General features: G+C 42.0%; 1 protein-coding gene across 2 annotated transcripts in view; it reads right to left on the bottom strand.

Moving 5' to 3' along the window:
* PCOLCE2 (procollagen C-endopeptidase enhancer 2) overlaps positions 1-20,223 on the bottom strand; it is a 636,371-nt gene that overhangs the window by 358,027 nt on the left and 258,121 nt on the right. The window lies entirely within an intron of this gene.

Below are 20,223 nucleotides of genomic sequence, written 5' to 3'. Positions count from 1 at the left end.
CCCGAGTGGGACAGGCTAAGTATGGAGACCGACCCAAAACAAGAAACTATTGAACCCCCAAAATGTGAGTCAGACAAGGTAGAAATGGAGGGGTCCTTTCTCCAAACAGGTTTTGAGAACTGCCTCCATGAAAAGGGGAACCGCAAAGAATTGGGGGGAAAGAGGATTCCCCCAATTTACCAATTGCCAGTTGTAAAACTTTATGTACAGATTCCCGATCTCCGACATTGAAAATTGCAGAGGATCACACGGTGTTGGAGTTCAATATTAAGAAAATGACCACTGGGCTGGCAAATAACTCATACTTTCTTTGCACACTGGAGGAGAAAGAAGGCTGATTCCATGCACCGGTCAGGGTGCAGGGTCAGTGTGAATTATCACCCCTGGTGGATACTGGATCCCAAGCCACCCTCTTGTCCAAAAAAGGCCTTTCACCAACTAAACTCAGGATGGGGGGGGTGTCAACCAAATTCCCCTCACACCACATTTTACTAATCAATTATTGTTTTATGCAGTTACAAAAATCTGGTTGAACCCAGTTGAGACCCTCGTCTTTTTTTCCAAATACAACACACATTATCTTCAGTGGCTCCTAAAAGTGTTTAACTTTTACCGGCCATCTTGGAGGTACTGCATCTTGGATCCAGGCTGCTAGGTGTCTTTTAAAACATTGCCCATTTCCAGTGGTATTGTAAATGGAGAAGAAAAATTCTGGCATCACTCTGTTGTCATAATCAGGTACTGCTCGCTCTATCCTTATTAGTACAGGTTGGGACAAGGAAGAGGGACAAGGATGGCAATGAAAGCATATGGGTGGCAACCTCCATTACTCTTCCTTGCCACAGTCTTTGCATTCTGCTTCTCCTGTTCTCTGATTGTTTACCACTATTAATTGTGTCTCCTTGAAGGGGAGAAACAGAAAAGCAAGAGAGGGCTCAGAGTATTGGAGATAACCGATCCGGGATCATTTATTCCATCTGTCGATGCACTTTTGACAAATAGCGAAACTTCTACTGGCCTATGATATATGATTGCCACTTTTTCCGTAGGGGTAGTGTATAGGGCACTGTTTCAGGGATAGGTCACACATATTTGCCTACTAGTCTTCCACGGTCACATGTCTTTCCATCACACTTTTTCCATCGAAGGTAAGTACCATCTAATTTTTTCTATCGAAAAAATGTGCATCGAATTTGCAGGCAGCATTACTTTTTGGGGAAAACAGAGCATAAAGGTGAAGAATAACGGTGATTTTGCATTGTTTACTCTGCTCTTGCAAATTTTGAAAATTGCAAGCATAGGTTCTAACAGCACCTGAATGCTACATTCGGTGGTTACCTGCATATTTTATTTTTAAATGACAGCCTATATGTTCACAAAAATATTGCTATCATTTACAGAACAAAGATGCAGTTCCAGGGTCTAAAGACAGCCAGAGTAATGGACTATAATGATCCTTTTCGAAAGACCATTTTAAAACGTGCAAATGTCATTTTCCCTACAGTTGAAATCATTTATACGCCAAGGCATTATTGGAAATGATCTAACACGTCGAAAGCTGCCCGAAAAAAAAGCTTTTGAGCAGGATGCCATGAATTATATATACATCAAGAGAGGGCGCGTGTGGCGTAATACGGCATAATCGATGGAAGGCTTTCATCCGCATGCCTAAGGGCCTTACCCTTCTAGAATGCAACATCAAAAGCCTTGAAGCGAAATAAGAAAATGGCGCTTCTTTGCCTGAGACTTAATTACTTCTCAGCGTGCGTCCCTTTTTCATGCCGTCTTGAAATGTATGGTGACTGGAGAAATGGCCGGTTTAGGGCTTAGTCAGGGGCTCCAGAGTTAACCACTCAGCTCTCAGCATTTCATGCAGCCTTGATGGGACCTACGTTTGATTTTAGGCGATAATTATCCGGGAGACTTAAACTCTTTTTTATTTGCCATCTAGGGAATAGCAAACTGGGCGCTTGATGCAGAGAGTGTGTTACTCTTTAACTCCTGGCTATTTTTTTTTTTTGGCATTAATTTACACCAAACTCCCAAAATGAAACTACATAGGCCGAAATGTATTACATCATTAATTTGCAAACTTGAGTACCAAATGCACGTTTCACAAGCAAACGCAGCAATTGAACAGCACGACATGCACAAGTAAACCAGCTTAAATTAAATGCAATGCTGGAAATAAAACAAATGGATGTAATTCTTCTATCACTCTATAGTTGATCCAATTTCCTATCACCCAGCCTCAATCCACAACAGAATAGCTATGCAGTGAACAGAATGCACAGTGCGCTGTTTGTTATGCGGCATCTGTAATATGCATAGCTACCATTGGCATGGATTGAAAGCACCAAGGAAGGCCTCGGTGTTCCCAGAGGACTGTGTTCTGGCATAGTTTTGCATTAGCCAGCAGTGCATTGCGGCATGTTTCCTGGTCACGTCGATAAAGTGCCAGATGATTGTCCACACATATACAGGCGGAAGAGCCCTGCGACTGATGTGGTGCTACATTTGTTGACAATCCAAGAAGCCAGATTGCTCTTGGAACTACATTGGATCAGAGAAAGTGCATAATACCATCTTTTCTCACTCGGCACAAAGTTAATTTCCATATTTAACGGGGCTACACACCTCTCACATGTGACATCTTTCTGACCCGATGTTCATTGTTTACTCTCTACCTGTATGACACTATGAAAGACTCCAACACCTCCACACCCATCCCGTGTTGGCCCCTGTGAGCTCTTTCCTCTCCATGGCTTCACCATTCCACCAGTGCAACATTGGAGGACATCACTGGCAAAATGTAACCATTCACTGCCCTCCTTTTGTGTACTCCCTCTTCCCTTCACATTAAGTGCTTTGAAGCTGCCAATAAGGAGGCATGAAATACTGTACAAATACCATCTAACAAAAAGTGATTGCTACTGCCTTAGCTCACTTCAAAGAAACAAAATAGCACACATGATTCCAACAGATCTCCATTGCCTTAAATATTAGCTTTTCTTAAAAAAGGCAGATACGCCTTGTTTTCTGCTGACTGAGTAATCTGAAAAGTTTCAAAGGCTGCGAGTGTATAGTAGGACAAGTGTTGTGTTTCTTAAAGTGCTTATATCCTCACACAGACTCCTTCCCCTCAAATATGGGAAATTGAGAGGATGGTGCAAGGAGTTCCTCACATTTTACTTTAATCATAAAGTGCCCTCATTAATTCCCTCAGGGACCAGAGCCATGTTCTCTTTTCCTCCAGACTTCTGTGGCCAACCAGAGAGTGCACCAACGTAGTCATCTTGGCTGCCTAGTGGTACTGCATTGGGAATAATTGATCGGACTGCTCTTTCAATGGTAGCAGCCGCTTCTGACAAACCTCACCCATCAGAGTAAACTCAGCACTTTCCGCTCTGCATTCAGCAGAACTATCTGTTGAGGGCCTCGAGGTGCATCTCTCTCGTGTCAATACTTCTCTATGTTTATTTGATTCCAGTGACAGATGTCCCTGGGGCACATTTTACAAGTCCCCCAGGTCATTAAAGAAGGTGTTAAGATAGGCGTCTAACACTTTCTTCAATGCTTTGTGGGATTTTTATTTTTATTTGAGCCGCAGTGGCACTGTACAGAAAAAAGCACCACTATCAGGCTCCTTAGCTAATCCTAACAAATGGTTTAGCGTTAGCATATATTTTCATGCTGCAGATGTTGTATAGTTGTTGTTTTGTGAAATATTTGCAGACGCCGGCAAACATAATTTACTATATTGTCCTAGGATTGTAGGAACCTGCAAAAACTATCTTTCAGTAATGGAATCACAGTCATTCCTTCTTCAAGTGGGGAGGCAATTGAATATAGTTACATGGACGAAAGGTTTAATGTAATTTTGCAGTATTGAATTTTATAAGGAGTACCTGGCTGCTTTTTCACCAATTTTCACATAATACAGAAAAAAACAATCCAGCCGCAAATTGTATATAGATGTATTTAAATGAAAGAACACATGTTTTTGTTCGTAACATGTGTTGTTTTACTCTACTATTTAGATGCTAAAAAGCTCAAATTCCTAAATGTTGTTGGGAGTCGGTCAGCAGTGTATGGGGCCCCTTTCTTGCACATCAACATTCTGACAGGTAGGAACGTTCCCTGCTTCTGGTCTTAGTCCCTCCCTCTCTTGATAGGGTTTTGATATAAAGTGAATATACATTTTATATAAAAATGATATAAAAATGAAATTGATTTGATATAAAATTTATATTTTATTTAAAGTGGGTATAAAATGGTTATTAAAATGTTTTGATAGGATGTTGAGATGATTTGATATAAAATGAATATACATTTTATATAATAATGTGTATAAACATTGTAGCAGCGGTTAGTGGTGCTGCTTGGTTGAATATGGAGGGCAAAGTGACTTTCAAAGACAGGGACTGTGAACGCAGGGTTTTGCAGTGACACAATAATGATGTCAGAGAGGAGTTTGGCCTTTAATGTTATATGAAGCATATATACATTCTATATATAGTATAGATGATTTCATGATTTTATAATTTTTATGACACAGGCTAGAGAGTTAGCTTCAATGGCTAGCAACATTAAACTTGGATATAGCATTGATATAGAGTGCAAATAGAGGATGGCATGGCAGCCCTAAGTGAATTTGCTTTACAGGTAAAGGTGTGGTTTATAGAGCTAATACAAAAGACCCCAAATTATTGGCTTTGGACAATGCGTGTGGTTTTTAAATAATGAAAGCAATTGGCTTTATAAGAAAAGTGTTTTTTCTAGAGCCTATACAAACGTCAAACTATTGTCTTTGATAATGCATGTTTCTTTTAAATAATGAAAGCAGTTCACTTTATAAGCAAAGTGTCTTCACCAGAGTTACACAAAAGTCCTAACAATTTCTATGGCAAAATATATAAGTGGAACAGTACAACGTGTCTTCACTAGAATTACACAAAAGTTTGCTGATCTGGACAATGTGTGTTTGCCTTTTTAAATGAAGAGTTTAACTTTTACATACAACTATTGGCTTTGTCAATGCTTGTTTCTTAATAATTTGCATGGGTATTTTAACGGAGAGATGCTGAACCATATTGATACAGCGTCAACACTCACCATTAAACTTTTACTTTATTATACCTATACAAAAATGCTGACTGTTGGCTTTGCCAATGCATGGTTTCTTTCTAAATGAACACACTGCATGGTCCTCTTAGAATGAAGGCTGTTTAAAAGGGCTGCAGGGGGATATGCCATGTGTGCCAGAGAAGAATGACTGAGACGATCAGCTGTGAAACAGGGCTGCAGAGGGGCAGGGTGTTTATCTGCCAAACTCAAGACTTTTGCATTTTTGCCAAGCATACCAGAAAACATAGATCCAGTCACCTCCACGGAATATAGGGGCGGGGGCCTGCAATACACAATATTGTTATTTATGACTGCAAGAGGGGGCTAGGTAATTTTAGTTTTGTTACAAATGCCTATATTTTGCAAAGTAAGCAAAACAATACATGAGTTCAGGAAACCTGGATGTGTTGATGAGGAAACTGTTCAGGGAGGGTTTGTGTTTTTGCCTCTTAAAAGGGGGTTTCTGCCTGCAGAGGCGTATACCTTTGTCTGAACTTGGGATTTTTGGCAGAACTCCGGCCCAGTGTTTTCACTGCTACCTGACTAATTGACTGGAACATCTGCTTGTAACGCTGCGAGAAAACCTTGTTATCTGGAGTTAATTGAATTTGATCGTGGATCTGGGATACTGGGACAGAGGAGACCCTGCAAGGCTTTTTTTTTTATTGAAAACAGGCATGGTCTTTTATTCATATCAACATTCAGAAAAAAATGTGAGTTGTGTTTACTTTTAAATTAAACAACTGTGTGTATTTTAATGACATGTTTTGAAAATGTACAGTTTTTTGTGAGCTTTCACTATTGAATGATTGACAAACCTTTTGTTTAAAAGGTGTTTACAGACGTGTGTGATACTGAATTTTACTGATACTGCACACCCTTTTCTGAGGCACCTTGATCAAATATATTTTAGTGTTTATAAGGCACTTAAAGGCGCTAGACTGTTTTCTGTGGATTTACATGTTGGCTATGATAATGTGAAGAGGTGGTTGTAAGTGTGAAATAATTAGATTGTATTTAAATGTAAAGAGCACAGACTTATGTAATACTTTATTTCATTGATATTGCACATCCATTTCTGAGGCAGGCCGATTAAATACGTTTCTAGTGTTTATAAGGCACTTAAAGATACTACCATGTGTTTTGTGGATTTATATGTTGGCTATGATAATGTGGAGAGGTGTTTGGCCTTTTCAATTTCAAGTCTATAACCTTACTCCCTCCAGAGATTACATTTTAGACCAAAATTTAATCTTCAGTAGCCAGCAAGGCTCGCATTACTTCAACCACAGTGCAAGTTTGAAATGTGTTTTATAGTTCACACGCCAATAAATCTTAATATTTCTTTATGGGTCCTGTTGGTGCAGCGCTAAATGCTTTGTAATACTGCACCATTTTTTCATATTTTGCAGATTGTCCTTGTTACCAAAGGCCAGACTATAGTGAGGCGACAAAGTCAGGAATGTAATATAGCAACAATTAACATTTAGGAATGACAAGTGCCGATAAACTTGGTAAAATATTTCAAGCGTGTGAAATATTTAGCACAGACGGCTCATGATCCGATTTGACAGTGCGTGCAATGTAAAGTTAGTATTTCAGTTTTTTTGTCAAAGATCACACATGTTGCAGAAATGGCATCACTGAGATTTAGCCGTCCAAAGCGCTGGAGTGAATTACATTTTTTAAGGGGCCAAGTATCAAGGTGTTACATGTATATGGATATTTGGATTTTTTCAAAGAGGTGTTTCGTAATGTGTAAAAGCTGGTTTCTTTTAGGTTTTTTGGACTGTGTCAGTTCATGTTCTAGATTGTGTTGGATATATTCTGTAGTTACAAGTGGGCATTACAATTTATTTTACACAAAGTGGCACAAAGTGAAACAAAATATGTTTATTCTCTGTGTGTGAATGTTATATTGGACTTGTTATGTAAGGCGTGTTATTTATCGATGGGAATTGTCATTGTGTAAAAGATGACCTAGACTGATTTTATATTCTTTTTTGTACTTCCTTAGAGACAGCGTATTTTAACAGCAGGATGTTGCATCAGGCAGAAGAAATGGCCTGTGCCAGCCACCAAGCATTAACCCTTGGATTTATGGAGATTTGCACATCTGGTTCAACACATTTTGGATGTTTTGAGGGCCAGAGGATGGGGTTGCATGTTTTCACCAGATCCACAATTGGCATGACTGGATTGCAGCCCCAGCAAGGGCCAATGGATTGGGGCCCCAACACAACTGATATTGGCTTTTCTGTAAGGGCTGGTAAAATATTTGGGGGCCCACCATAGCAGAGTTGTTTTTCTGATGTATCAATGGGCCTTGACAACAGGTGTCTTGGAAGTGTCTGACAAATGGACGCCCATTGTTTTACAGGCGGGTTGGGATGGGGCTGCTATATGTTGGATGATTTATTGCAGCATCTAAAAGTATAATGCCTGATACACAATGGCTGTGGGTTTATATAGTCTTTAAGAAGTTTATTGTTGAAGAAAAATTAGAAAACTGTAACATGTTTTCATTTTCTGCTTCTTGGTAAGCTAGAAAAAGCCATGCATTTCATTTATAGGTTTCCACATAGCGCTTAAACTCTGAACATAGTTTTGTAGATATAGCAGTGTTTGTTTTAGCAACACCCCAGAAGGTTGAAAGCCTGACCCCCACTGTGATTTAACCCCTCCTGGGGCGTTCACATGTAGATATCTGTACATGGTTTGTTAACCCTCAAGTATTTGTCATTATGTATACCAGGCTACAACATCCATTTGCATGTGTGCTGGCAGGGCCTTCCAGCTGTGGCAAGAGTTATTTTGTCAGAAAACATGTAGAAAATGCCCACACGGCAATGAGTCGTATTCCTGATAATGATGTTTGCTTGTACAGCTATTGGCAACGTCTTTATGCCACCTTGCAACAACCGTTTAAGCACCATTGGTTTGTAGAGGGTATGCCCGGCAGTCTCAACGACGATCGTTTATTGCCTCTGAGCATTGTGAATATGATATCGTGGATGATTTGATGACCGACGGGGGCCAGAGCACTGAGCTAGAAAAAGCCTATACTCAATATTCGTATCACTGCAATCTAAGCATTTGTTGCATCGTGCATATCTTGTTTAACAAGGGCAACAGCAACCGATCTATAACACTAAACCAGGGGTGCACAACTGATTTCTCTGGAGGGCTGAATGTAGCACACAATTCTCATACAGTGGGCTGGGCTGTCATGGGGATTAGCAGATGTCAGGGGCGTTGGTGTGTGAATTTGAGTTACAAAACATAAAACATGGGTTTTGAATGGCACTTTTGATTTATTCTGTTTTTTAACTGTAAAATGCGTGCTACACTCCATTACCTCTTTGATTTATTTGTATTATTAGACTTGAATCATGTTTTAAATACGTGAAATAATGCAAAGAACAAACTGAGTTTAGAACAGAGCAAGGAAGAAGGTCAAGAAGGCCACTGAGACCACCAGCGCTAATGCCAAAGTTCAAGGTTGTAACTGCGGCAGCGTTCGACTGTTAAGTTGAGGGTGCCTTGACCAAGTGCCCTCAGAGAAGCAATGAAGTGAAGTTAACCAGTGAACTGCACCAAGTTACAAATAATACATCAAAACAATTGTAGTGTATTTTAATTTTGTTCAACAGCCTGACACGTGTTTCGAGCAAAGCTCTTCCTCTGAGACTGTACAAGCGTGGTCAAATAATTGAAAAATTACATATACAATTGATTATTCCATCCACATAGTGCCGACCAAACCAAGAGAAACAACAAAGGGTAATGCCCATTGTAAAAGTGCATAATGCATGTCAACATAAGATGGATAAATGCAAATTGGCATATCAATGTAGCATATGAACAACCATTACAAGGAATACATGTGAGCAATTACCATATCAGTGGAGAATAGTCTCAGAGTCAGGAAAGAAAATAACAGAAAACAACAACAGTAATTAGTATTGTGCGGTGGATAGACAACCATGGATAGAGTATTGGCTAATTAGCCTATGAGCTTAATAATAACATTGTCCGAATGTATATGTTTATTTTCTTTCTGTATTGAAATGTTTGTGGTATACATTTTATTCTTTCTGTGTTAAGTATGCTTTTTTATTTTTGCAAATATAAAATATTTTCGGTTTATAAAACTGACTGGTTCTTTATTCCGTTGTATTATTTATTATGTATAATAACACATGACGCTTGTTGATTTTTAAACAGTTGTTTTATTGATACATGTATCACTAGATAGATGCAGCACATTTACATTTTTGACACACTGTAAACATTTTGCGAGATCTATATATATTAGATAACATCTTGTTAACTAATCTGGCCACAATTTGATCATTTTGATTGCATTGCTCGAATACATTTTCAAAACAGCTTGCATACATTTTCAAAACAGCCTGACAGCGATCTCCATTCCGACATTTGACTAGCAAAGAATATACAGTGCTGACCACGGGTAAGAGCTTTAGAGTCTTGAAACGGCACATTGATATAACGTAAATACTTTGCAATGCTTTTAACATACTCTGTTCAAATGTTGGCATATATGGGGTGTTGCGGAAAGTGTGCCAAACTGTCAAAAACCATTATCATGTCCCCCTCCAACCACAAAGCTATCCAGTGTGTTTTGCTCCGGGACTGTGGATCTGTGTTCACCACCAGGCTAAATGGTCGATTCCTGGGTAGGCGCTCGGGGCATGTATTGCTGGCATACACACCGTGAAATGTTTTCTGAGCGTGTCAATGCTTACGCAGAGATCCTTTTATCTGTAGAGTATCGATTAAATATCTAAGTGTATGTTTCTCTGTGTGGTGATTTCAACAATGCTATCGAAAACCCTCCACACTAGGAATGAGTGCGTGGCGTTTGGGTTTCTTTCAAACTTTATCTCAGTGCGTAAGTTTCCACTCCTCAGGAGTTTGAAATGACATGCGGATGCATTGTTGGGTCTGAGATCGCAACGTCAGTCGGGTATAGCCAAGGGCATGCTCATTGCATGTGATTGAAACCAGTGCATCATGTATATGCTTGCATATGACACCCACCAGGCCCATGTATTCTCTAATTATGTTCAGAACTCCAAAGTTAGGAGCGCATACTTTGGCAGGGATCAGGAAACCGTCATTATGCAGCACTGCATAGTTTATGTTACAGTGTTTGAAGTCAAAGGGATTTCGATCGTATGCCCGACACTATTTCAACAATTCCCATGATGATTATTTTTGGGAGCTGTCCCAGGAGCAGGTTATCTTGACCGGCACCACAACTACCAGTAGGAATGCTTAAGATTTAAGGGCGACGCTCTCCTCAGGATGCTTTACATTAGATATTTGCAGCACCTCTGCATGTGCCAGTCTAATGGTTGGAGAGACGCTCACACGTTTAATGAATAAACTCACCGATATGATGACTAGCTTGTATTGTTTGGTGTCCTCCCTCATAAGGCAAAAGGCATCTGTGTTTCTGGATAGTTTCACTTTAAGGCCAACACTGTTGATCAATAGTTTATCCGGAAAGAAAAGGTCAGTGTGTGGACATCCGAGTAAATCAAATAATCTACTGGTGCTGGCGTGGCAGGCTCTCTTCGCGAACCAAGTGTTTCCGTCATACAAAGCGGTGTTGTCGAAACGCCCTGCGCTGTCTTGATAAAAGAGGCCTGCTGAGAGCTGCTTATCCATGGTATTGCGGCCATAATTTAATAGGCACTCTATATAGGATGTGTAGGCATACATATTATCACTCTGCGCTATCATTCGATTTACCAGAGTTACATCCACCTGATTGAAAATGGCGGCTAGGGTTAGGTGATTCTACCCACAAGTGCGGTAGCCGCTATGGCGATTCCATTTACCTTTGTTATTTTACAGGTTAGATGCAGCAGTGTATCATTCAAATTGAGATACATATCAGTCGAGCAAAGAATTCTGTGGGGGCTAGCAGCGATAGAGCCACCAGAGGTGATGCCTCCATGAAGAAATTGTTTTCGATGCTGGTCTGGGTCGGGGATACGGTGAAGAGATCAAGCTCTGATTTCACACATTCCCCAGAGGCTCCATGTAAAACGCCCATTGTTCTTTAACATATATGACCCCTGTGTGTCTTTTAGGAATAACTTGCTTCTTCTTCTTACTCGGCTGTCTGCATCAGGCTTTTGATCTGCTTTTCCTGGTGGGTTTCGGGGGGCCGCACAGCAGGGACGCTGACCTCTTTTCCTTAATGCTCCTACGTGCTTTATAAATGAGTCCACATCTGTCTGGCCCTACTTTTTCTGTTTGACGAGACGCTTAGCAACCACCATTGTCACGCTTCCAATCACGTCTTTTGCAATATTGGTGGCTGACGTTTTTACGTGTGGTTCTGCTAATTCAAAGCCACACCATAGAAAGGGCATTGCGCACCACAACCATTATAACGCTGTTTTATTAGTCCTTCAGCCGGAGTGGTCTGAAGTGCAACTGCAGCCAGATTTTTGCATTTTTAAATAAAACAAACTGCCCCTGGTCATCTCTTATCTGTATGTTGATAGTGTCCAAATGTTTTTTACACACAGGGACGTAATCAGGTTTGTTGTATTGAATGTTCACAATATCCTTGTATTTCCCTTTAATCTCCATTGTTCTAAGTAGCAGGGCACAGCTATTCCCCACCCTTTGATACTACACAATATCTCTGTAAAGCAGCAAGCTATAAAAACCCCTGCCATTAATGTCAGTGCAGGTATTGTTCACAGTTCCTTACTTCCAATGTGTTGCACAGTTCCTAATAGGTTACGCAGTCTCCCCGTTGTTGAAAACCTAACAGATGTGCCTGGACCCTGTAGAAAAATGCTCTACTGGTGCGGGTCTAGATGTGGTACACAAAAAACGGTTGGACGGGGAAAGGGTACTTGGATTAGCAGTGTACAACTGCCATGAGTGGATGGTAGAGGTTGGAAAGTCCAAGGTGGACGCTAGATAGGGAGAGGCTCTGGCCCTCTGATCAGGAACCCCTTGCCCTGGGTGAAAGGGAGGGGGATTTTTTCTGGGGTGACCTGAGTGTAAACAAGCCTTAATATGGGGCTTTGTATAGGAGAGACAAAGTCATTGGATGATTCTCTTTTTGTGGGGTGATAGATATCCCCCGCTTGTGATGGTAACACCACTAGCCTATTGGAAAAAACAACAACAGAATCATGCGGCAACCGCCGAGGGGTTCTAGGTAGCTTGGAGAGGGAAATTAGATCTCAAAGTGGTGACTAAAGCACCTTGGAACTAACATGAATGGTGTAGGGGCATTGGGATTTCCGAATAAATGCTTTATTGACCCAAATGTCTCAAATCCTTTGCATGCGGGCGGTTTTCTGAGTAAAACACTTTTAATAGAGTAAACTAAACAAAGAGAAGTTAAAAAAAGTGTCAATATTTTCGCACTTGAGGTGCTACAAACCCATTTTGCACTGGGTTATGGTATTCAGTGTCTTGGTATCCCCTCCTTGTCTTGGGGATATCGTAAAGTGTTGTGGAGGGGCCACAACAGGTCAGGTCGACCGGTTTCAATGGTTATAGGCAGTTAGAGACCATCTTATTCAGGACATACGATTTCTTGATATGATGGTCAAATCGATTGCTGTACTCACGGGTAGGACAGCATGCACGGCATAACCAGGCTACATAGAATCCTGTATTTGGGAAACATAATGGAACAGTGCAAGGAGGGTTTGAATAACCTCTAGTTGCAATGTTGCATAACAGAATCTTCAAGAGCATACACAATCATGTCACAGTAGCTGTTATTGCTATATATAGAGAGAGAATATGTGCTCTTTTTTGCATTTGAGCCTAGCCACAGAGTGGTGGCTTGTATATAAGCCTTTAGAACCCTTAGCCCAAACCACCGGGGTAGGGGGAGTGCAAGGAGGGGGGGACAGAGAAGGGGAGCCGTGTTGGGAGGTGGAATGGCTCTGGGATTGAAAAAAGACTTTGCAATGTGAGCGGTGCCGTGTTTGATCACTGGGAAGTAGGGAAGTGGAAAAAGCTCTGCTTGGTGGGTAGTGCTGTGTTAGTCACTGCCAAAATGGGGGCTCTGACGATAGGCTGGAGGAGATCATCCTACCTGGGTGTAGTCCGGGGAAGTGTGTGATTTCCACAAGGTTGGAATCACGTTTGTTTGTGCCGCTGCGCTGTCTCTGTGTAGACAAAAACGAACGCTGATTGTGGTGGGTGGCGGTGCAGAAGGATGCCAGGAAAAACAGAGCTGTCCTAAGCAAAAAGAGGGCTCTTACCAGGTTGATGAGACTGCGCTACTGAAGCCTTTGGTCGAATGGATCGGGAACTGGGTGTGGAAGGAGCGTAATGGAGGAAAGCTCCTTCCGCGTGTGACGTGCTATGGGGGGCGTGGCTAGTCAGGCAGCTAGATCCAATGGGAACCACGGGCTGAGGGGTGTGTGAGCCCTGTCCTGGTCCAATGTCTATGCGCCTGGACGAGGATGTGTGTAGTGGCTGGAGGATCTGCTGAGAGCGGGGCCTGTGCTATGAGCAAGGCATGGCTCCGGTGACGCGTGATTGCTCTGATGGTGCTGGAGCCGCGCCATCTGACACATGGGTCAGGGCTGGACCGACAGGTGCACGTGTGTGTGCAACTGGATGCCCAAGCTGCACGAAGTGAAAGGCTGGCCTCCGTATACCTGGGGAGTGCGGGTGAGAGGGGAGGCGGGGCAGAGGGCAGGGGAGGGAGGATGGGAGAAGAAAGGGGGGAGGGGGAAAGGAGAAAAGGGGAGGAACAAGTGCGCGGTCGCACAGTTGTGTGGTCAGACATGCACACCAGTGCTTGTTTGTAATGAATAGAGGAAAAAGGAGGGCAAAGAGTAAAAAAGGGGAGAAGAGCAATCAAGACGTAGTGCTGTATGTGCAGAAAATGGATGTTGTCTGCATCCATAGGTTATTGCTGTAGACTTAAATCCGATATCATGTATAATGAAGGAGGTTTTGGTTCTAAAACAGAGCACAAGAGTCAAACAATAAAGGCATGTCCCTGTTTGTCTGGAGGGTGGATGTTGCTCTCAACCCATAGTTTAGTCCTGTGGCCAACGGTCACGCTACCTGTATGGAAAAAACTCACATCATGTATGGAAACAACACACAAACATGCGGTACATTATTGGTTCAATTAATATCTGATAGAGGTGAGGCATGATGCAGTGTGTGTGGCAGATCAATGCATAGCTTAGTGCTGTAGCACTGCGAGCTCCTACCACTGCATCGCTTCGTTCAGGCCTCGATTACATGTGTTCAGGCAGAAAATCCACTTCTGTTCTTGTGTGAACAGCATGGCGTGGTAATTTCCTCCTCGCTTGGGCCGTTTGATCTTTTCGAGAATTGTCCATTTGAATGCCTCAGCTGTATGGCCTTCTGCCAAAAAATGCGGGACCATAGGCGCTGTTATTTTCTTTGTTCTGATGCATGATCTATGTTCAATCATTTGTTTTTTGACTTCTCGGGCCGTCATTCCAATGTATCGTAAATTGCATGGGCAAGTGATCATGTACACTACTCCTTTCATGTTGCAATTTGTGAAAAATCTTTGGACCCATGGGGTTGTCCAGCCGATGTCAATAGTAGTGCTGCGGGCAGTCTGTGTGCACATGGAGCATTGCGCGCACAGACTGTGGCCCATAGGATGGGCTTGATTCCATAAGGTGTTCTGCGTGACTCGTGCTGTATCAGCTTCTGGGCGTACCGTGTTGACAAGAGTATCTCTCAGATTCCGTCTCCTTTTGAGCGCAAAACGGGTGGTGCTATATTGGATGTGCCTGTGTTCAGGATTGACCATATAGATTTGATTCCTTTCTTTATCTTGTTGAGTGCGGGCGAGTAACTGAATGTGATTGTTTTGTCTTCTGTTGGCTTGTGGTGTTGCTCAAGTGTGCATGAGCGAGGTATATGTCTAGCCCTTTTGTAGGTGTCATGTATGATCTTCTTTGGATACCCGCATTGAGCTAGTTGATTTTTGAGGATTTTGGCCTGATTGGTGTACTCATCGGTTCTGCTACAGAGGCGTCGGTAGCGCAAAAATTGACCGAAGGGGAGATTGTCCTTCATGGATTGTGGATGGTAGCTGGAATACGTCAATAATGCGTTTTTGTCCGTCTCTTTTTGGTAGACTTTGGAGATGAGTCCTCCTTCTGAAGCTGTAACTGCCAAGTCTAAGAAATTAGTGTATTTTCTGTCCTTTTCCATAGTGAACTGGAGATGGATATTCTGTCTGTTAATCCAGCCATGGAATTCCATGGCATCTTCTTCGGTGCCTCTGAAGATGACAAAAATGTCGTTGATGTAGCGACACCAAGTTAGCAAGTTATCTTGGAATGGATTGGTTGCTGGATAGATATGTCGGACTTCAAAGGAGTTGACGTATAGGTTGGCCAGGCTGGGTGCAAAGGTCGCACCCATGGCGGTGCCAGAGTCTTGTTGGAAAAATTGATAATTGAACATGAAATAGTTCCTTGTTAATGCTATTTCTGCCAAGGATAGGATGAAACTCGATGGTACCCTCTGGAGGTCAATGCCTGAGTCCAATAGGTCTTTAAGCATTTCAAGGGTTTCTTGTTGCGGGATTCTGGTGTAGAGTGATTCTATATCAATAGTGATTAGCCAGTCTTGCTCGGGTCAAATTGCAGAGAGTCAAGGAGGATAAGCATGGCTCTTGAATCTTTCACATATGATTTCATGTTGTAACATCATATCACCATACTTGGGTATGATTGGTACGGCTTTGTTGATGACTCTGACAGGTTCCTGTATATTTGGATAATACCCCTCGGGAAACCCGCCCAGCTGGAGCCTTCGTGGGTTTGTTTCATAATAAATGTTACTTCCCCTGGGGCTAAAGTGTGCCACGATCGGACGTACTGAACTTCAGTCAGCGTCACCACGCATTGCACCTCCAAATTTATGGGCTTGGCCAGCTTCACTGTAAAGTTGGATATTTTGTTCTCTGAAAATGTCTCGGCTGAAGCGTTGCTGGGGAGCATAATGTAAAAAGGTATAGACTCCATGCCATCCGTTACACACCCGTGGCCTCTAGGGATCCGGCGTGTACCCAACTGTTGAATTTGTCAGACTACCCCAGCCATTTGACTAGATGTTGTTTCCTAGCTCCACAACCTTTACTCTTTATGTCTTTTTCTATTCTATAAACCTGTTGTTTGTCTTTACTTGCTTTCTGGATCTCCTCCCTGTAAAAATACCCTCCCCCGAATAATCAATTAGTCTGTATATATAAGGGCCCTCCCTTTGAGTCACTCCATCTATAATGAAGATCTCACCACTGTAGTTCTGCGCATACCCCTTTGTAAAGACAGATTTGTGTTTTGAGATCCCCACATGATCTCCCTTTTTAAGGGGCGTAAGTGTCGTCTTTTTAAAAAAAAGTTTTTTGCCATACAGTTTTTTATTCTGTGGCATTACACCCATGGGGGTGATTTTAATAGATCTATGATGCATGTTGTTATACACATTTATAAATGTGGGTAACACCTCCACATATCTATGCGTGTTTTTAGCCGTGAAGAATCACCAGAGGCGTGTTTTAAAGGAGCGTATAAAATGCTCTACAATAGAGGCTTTAACTTCGGAGTTACAAAGGGATGCACCCTGTGCTGTTTTAGAAGGCTCTGCAACAGCTTATTTAAAAACTGCTTACTGGCGTCCATCTGTAGTTTAGCAGGAACTCTGCCTTTGTTCAATATGCGTTTAAAAGCAGTCAACAAGCTGTGACCAGTCTGGTTCTTTAAAGTCTCAACTAAGCCATATTTTGATAGAACGTTGATAATGCCTAGAATATAGCAAACACCATTGTTGTCTGTTGCAAAACTGGCTCAAATCTATAATATCTGCCTGCCATTGATGATTGATGTCAGATACCATGGTCATTCGCTGTTTAAAATGTTTCTGGGCCAGCTTGTGTAGCGCGTAGACCTCATCCCCCCGAAAACCACGCCTTGACAGCATCCTGTGACACCTTCTCACCATCAGTTTTCAGTTTACGGCACAGGCTGTCAACCCCTCCATAACTATCAACACCCCCTTCATCGTAATATATTTTGGACAACTTCAAGCCAGACATGTTCCCTCCATAAACCGCTAAACATAAAGACACAGCCAGATTTTATAAACAGATAAGCAAACATGTCGACAATCCATTATGTATAAAACATTTTATTTATCTATTTATTTTTATAATGCGCCAAACCCGTAGGTATCTGGGTGCATCTTGTTACATTCAGTTTCAAAGCATATTGACAAAATGAGTACAAAACATTCTTATGTCGTAGTTAGTTACACATAAAATTACACAGTAATGATTGGTAAAGAGGCATAGTACAGTAAAGATTGACAGTATGATTACAATCATAGGCCAGGGCAGTGATGTATATTACTACACCTGGGCGAACAGCCAGGTTTTCAACTTTTATCTAAAAGTCCAGTAGGAAAGTTCCTCTCTTAGGGTCAGCAGCAAGGAATTCCAAAGTTTCGCCGCTTGTACTGGGAAGCTACTGCCTCCAGCTTTTTGAAATTTGAATCTTGGTATAGTTAGGAGGTGGGCCTGTGTGTACTGGATTAGTTTGTTGGTTTGGTTTTTGGAGAATTTGTTAGTTAGGTAATTAGGGACTGAGTCCAAAAGAGATTTATGTGTAAGTGATAACGTTTTGAAGGTGATCCTATCTTACACCGGGAGCCAGTGGGCATTCCGTCTTGCAGCTGTTATGTGACTGGGTCTCGGGATGTTGAGAGGTACTCTCAGAGCATTATTTTATAGTACCTGGAGTTTTTGTAGGTTACGATGGTTAGTGCCAACATACAGGACGTTATAATAGTCCAGTCTGGACAGTATGAGGGCTCTGCCTAGGGTTAGGCAACTATCTGGGGAGAGGAAGGGACTAGCAGCATTGATAAGTAAAGAGGTGTAGGCCGCCGCCGAAGAAGTAGCATTTACTTGTCTTGTAATTGTAAGGGCTGAGTCAAGGTAGATTCATAACGTTTTTACTTCTTTAGAGACATTTATGGTGATATTGTCGATGTTAAAAGATTTAAATTGGGGGTCTAATTTGTTAAGTCTGTTCTGAGATCCAATAAGGAGTAGCTCAGTTTTTTCATCATTGAGACATAGGCCATGGATAGCCATCCACAATTGGATGATTTGGTAGGTAGCATTGAGTAGATTAGTGTCGGTGTCATAGGAACCGGAGATGGGAATGAGGATTTGGGTGTCATCTGCATAGTTAGTGTAGGTGACACCCAATTTGTCCAACTGGTCAAACAAGAGTTTAGTAAAATTGTTGTATAGTGTCGGAGAAACACAGGACCCCTGAGGTACTCCGCACAATACTGTGGCAGGTTCAGCCACTGCAGACGGGGCAAATACCCTCATTGTTCTGTTAGACGAGAAGGATTGCATCCATAGCGAAGCTATATCTGAGAATTGACCAATTAATGTAAGATGTTTGCACAGGATTTTATGGTCGACCAAGTCAAAGGCCACGGATAAGTCCAATAAGAGGAGGAGAGCTAAATTCCCTCTATCTTTAAGTTCATCCATTTGGATTTTTAAATCTAGAAGGGCTGACTTGGTGCCATGGCCTGGTCTAAAGCTTGACGGTTGCAGCCCCAATAGTTTGTTGTCTTCAAGATGGTTTTGTATTTGCAGGTAGGCCGCCCTGTCCAGAATTTTAAGTAAGAATGGTACCGTAGTTATAGGCCGGTAGTTAGAAGGGATGTTAGGGTCTAAAGTAGTTTTTTTGTAGAGGATGGATCCAGGCATCTTTAAGCTTTGTTGGGACAGTGCTTGTTTCGAAGGATGCATTTATTAAGGTGGTGATGAAAGGAGCAAGCTCTTCTACCACTTCTTTGACAGCTGTGGCAGGGCAAATGTCACCTTGACATCTAGATGGCTTAAGACTAGAGATTATGTTTTTAACTTCAGTTACTGAGAAAGTAGTGAACTCGAATGGAGTGATTTGTTTCTGGGGGGGTCTATTGGTTTAGATAGTAACGAGTCCAGAGGCAGGCTACGTTTTTTATTTTAGATATACTTTCTCCCATTCCACTTGCAAAGTGTTTTCTCAACAATCTTTCTAGTACCCATCAGACACATGCGTCTAAACTGTGTCATTTTCTGAAGATTCTATAGCCCATAATGTTTTAGACATGCTTTATTCAGTCCCTATGCCAATTGTTATCTTTGTCAGCGACGCGTCAAGCGCAGCATATCTACAAGACATTTAGAGCTCAACACATAACATATTTTACGCAGTGAATTATCTGCGTAAGATATCTTCAAACATTCGTGAGCATCCTGCTGGGGATCATATGTTTTATGTCCGTAGCACCATCTATAAAAGTGTTGTTTTAAACATGCCCCTTCCACTATGGCCCTAAATCCCTGAATACCATGAATATCAGCACAAAGGAGAGCCATTGTGTCCATATTGGTCTCAATTAGCAAAATACATTCCTTATCGCAATCCTGTGAGTTTTCCATTTGTTTTGAACAGCAAGCACAATGAATAATAACATTTTCTTTAATGTTGCACAGTAAATATTGATAGTCTTTGCTACAGCTTGACACTCTTCACTCCTGCACATAGTTATATGACAGTCTAAAATACATACAGGGATGCAGTAGGCGTGCAGATGGTGGGGGAGGGGAGGAAGGTGGAGATGACTGCGTTAGTTGAAGAGAGTGGTTTTTAGCCCTCTGAGGAATGCCGCAAGGGAGGTTTTAGTTCTGAGTGCGTTGGGTAAGGCGTTGCAAAGTTTGAGTGCTAAATGTGGGAAGCTGATCCCCCCCACTTTGGCCCTTTTGATGGGAGGGACGTGCAGTTGGTTGGCGTGGAATGTCCTTTTGGAGCGCGAAGAAGAGTCCCTAGCTATCGTCTCTGATAGGTAGGACAAGGCTGAGAGGCTTAAGCATTTGTGGGTTCATGTGAGGGTCTTAAAGGTAATCCTTTCTTTTATCGGGAGGCAGTGGGCAGCTCGTGATATGGTCTCTTTAGGGGATATTGAGAGCTGCTCTAAGCGTGTTATTTGGACTATTTGAAG

Source organism: Ambystoma mexicanum, chromosome 10 (genome assembly GCF_040938575.1).
Source record: "Ambystoma mexicanum isolate Mex_15411 chromosome 10, UKY_AmexF1_1, whole genome shotgun sequence".
Classification (NCBI taxonomy): domain Eukaryota; kingdom Metazoa; phylum Chordata; class Amphibia; order Caudata; family Ambystomatidae; genus Ambystoma; species Ambystoma mexicanum.
The sequence above is the reverse complement of the archived record's forward strand: the minus strand, read 5'-3'. Positions and strand labels throughout refer to the sequence as shown.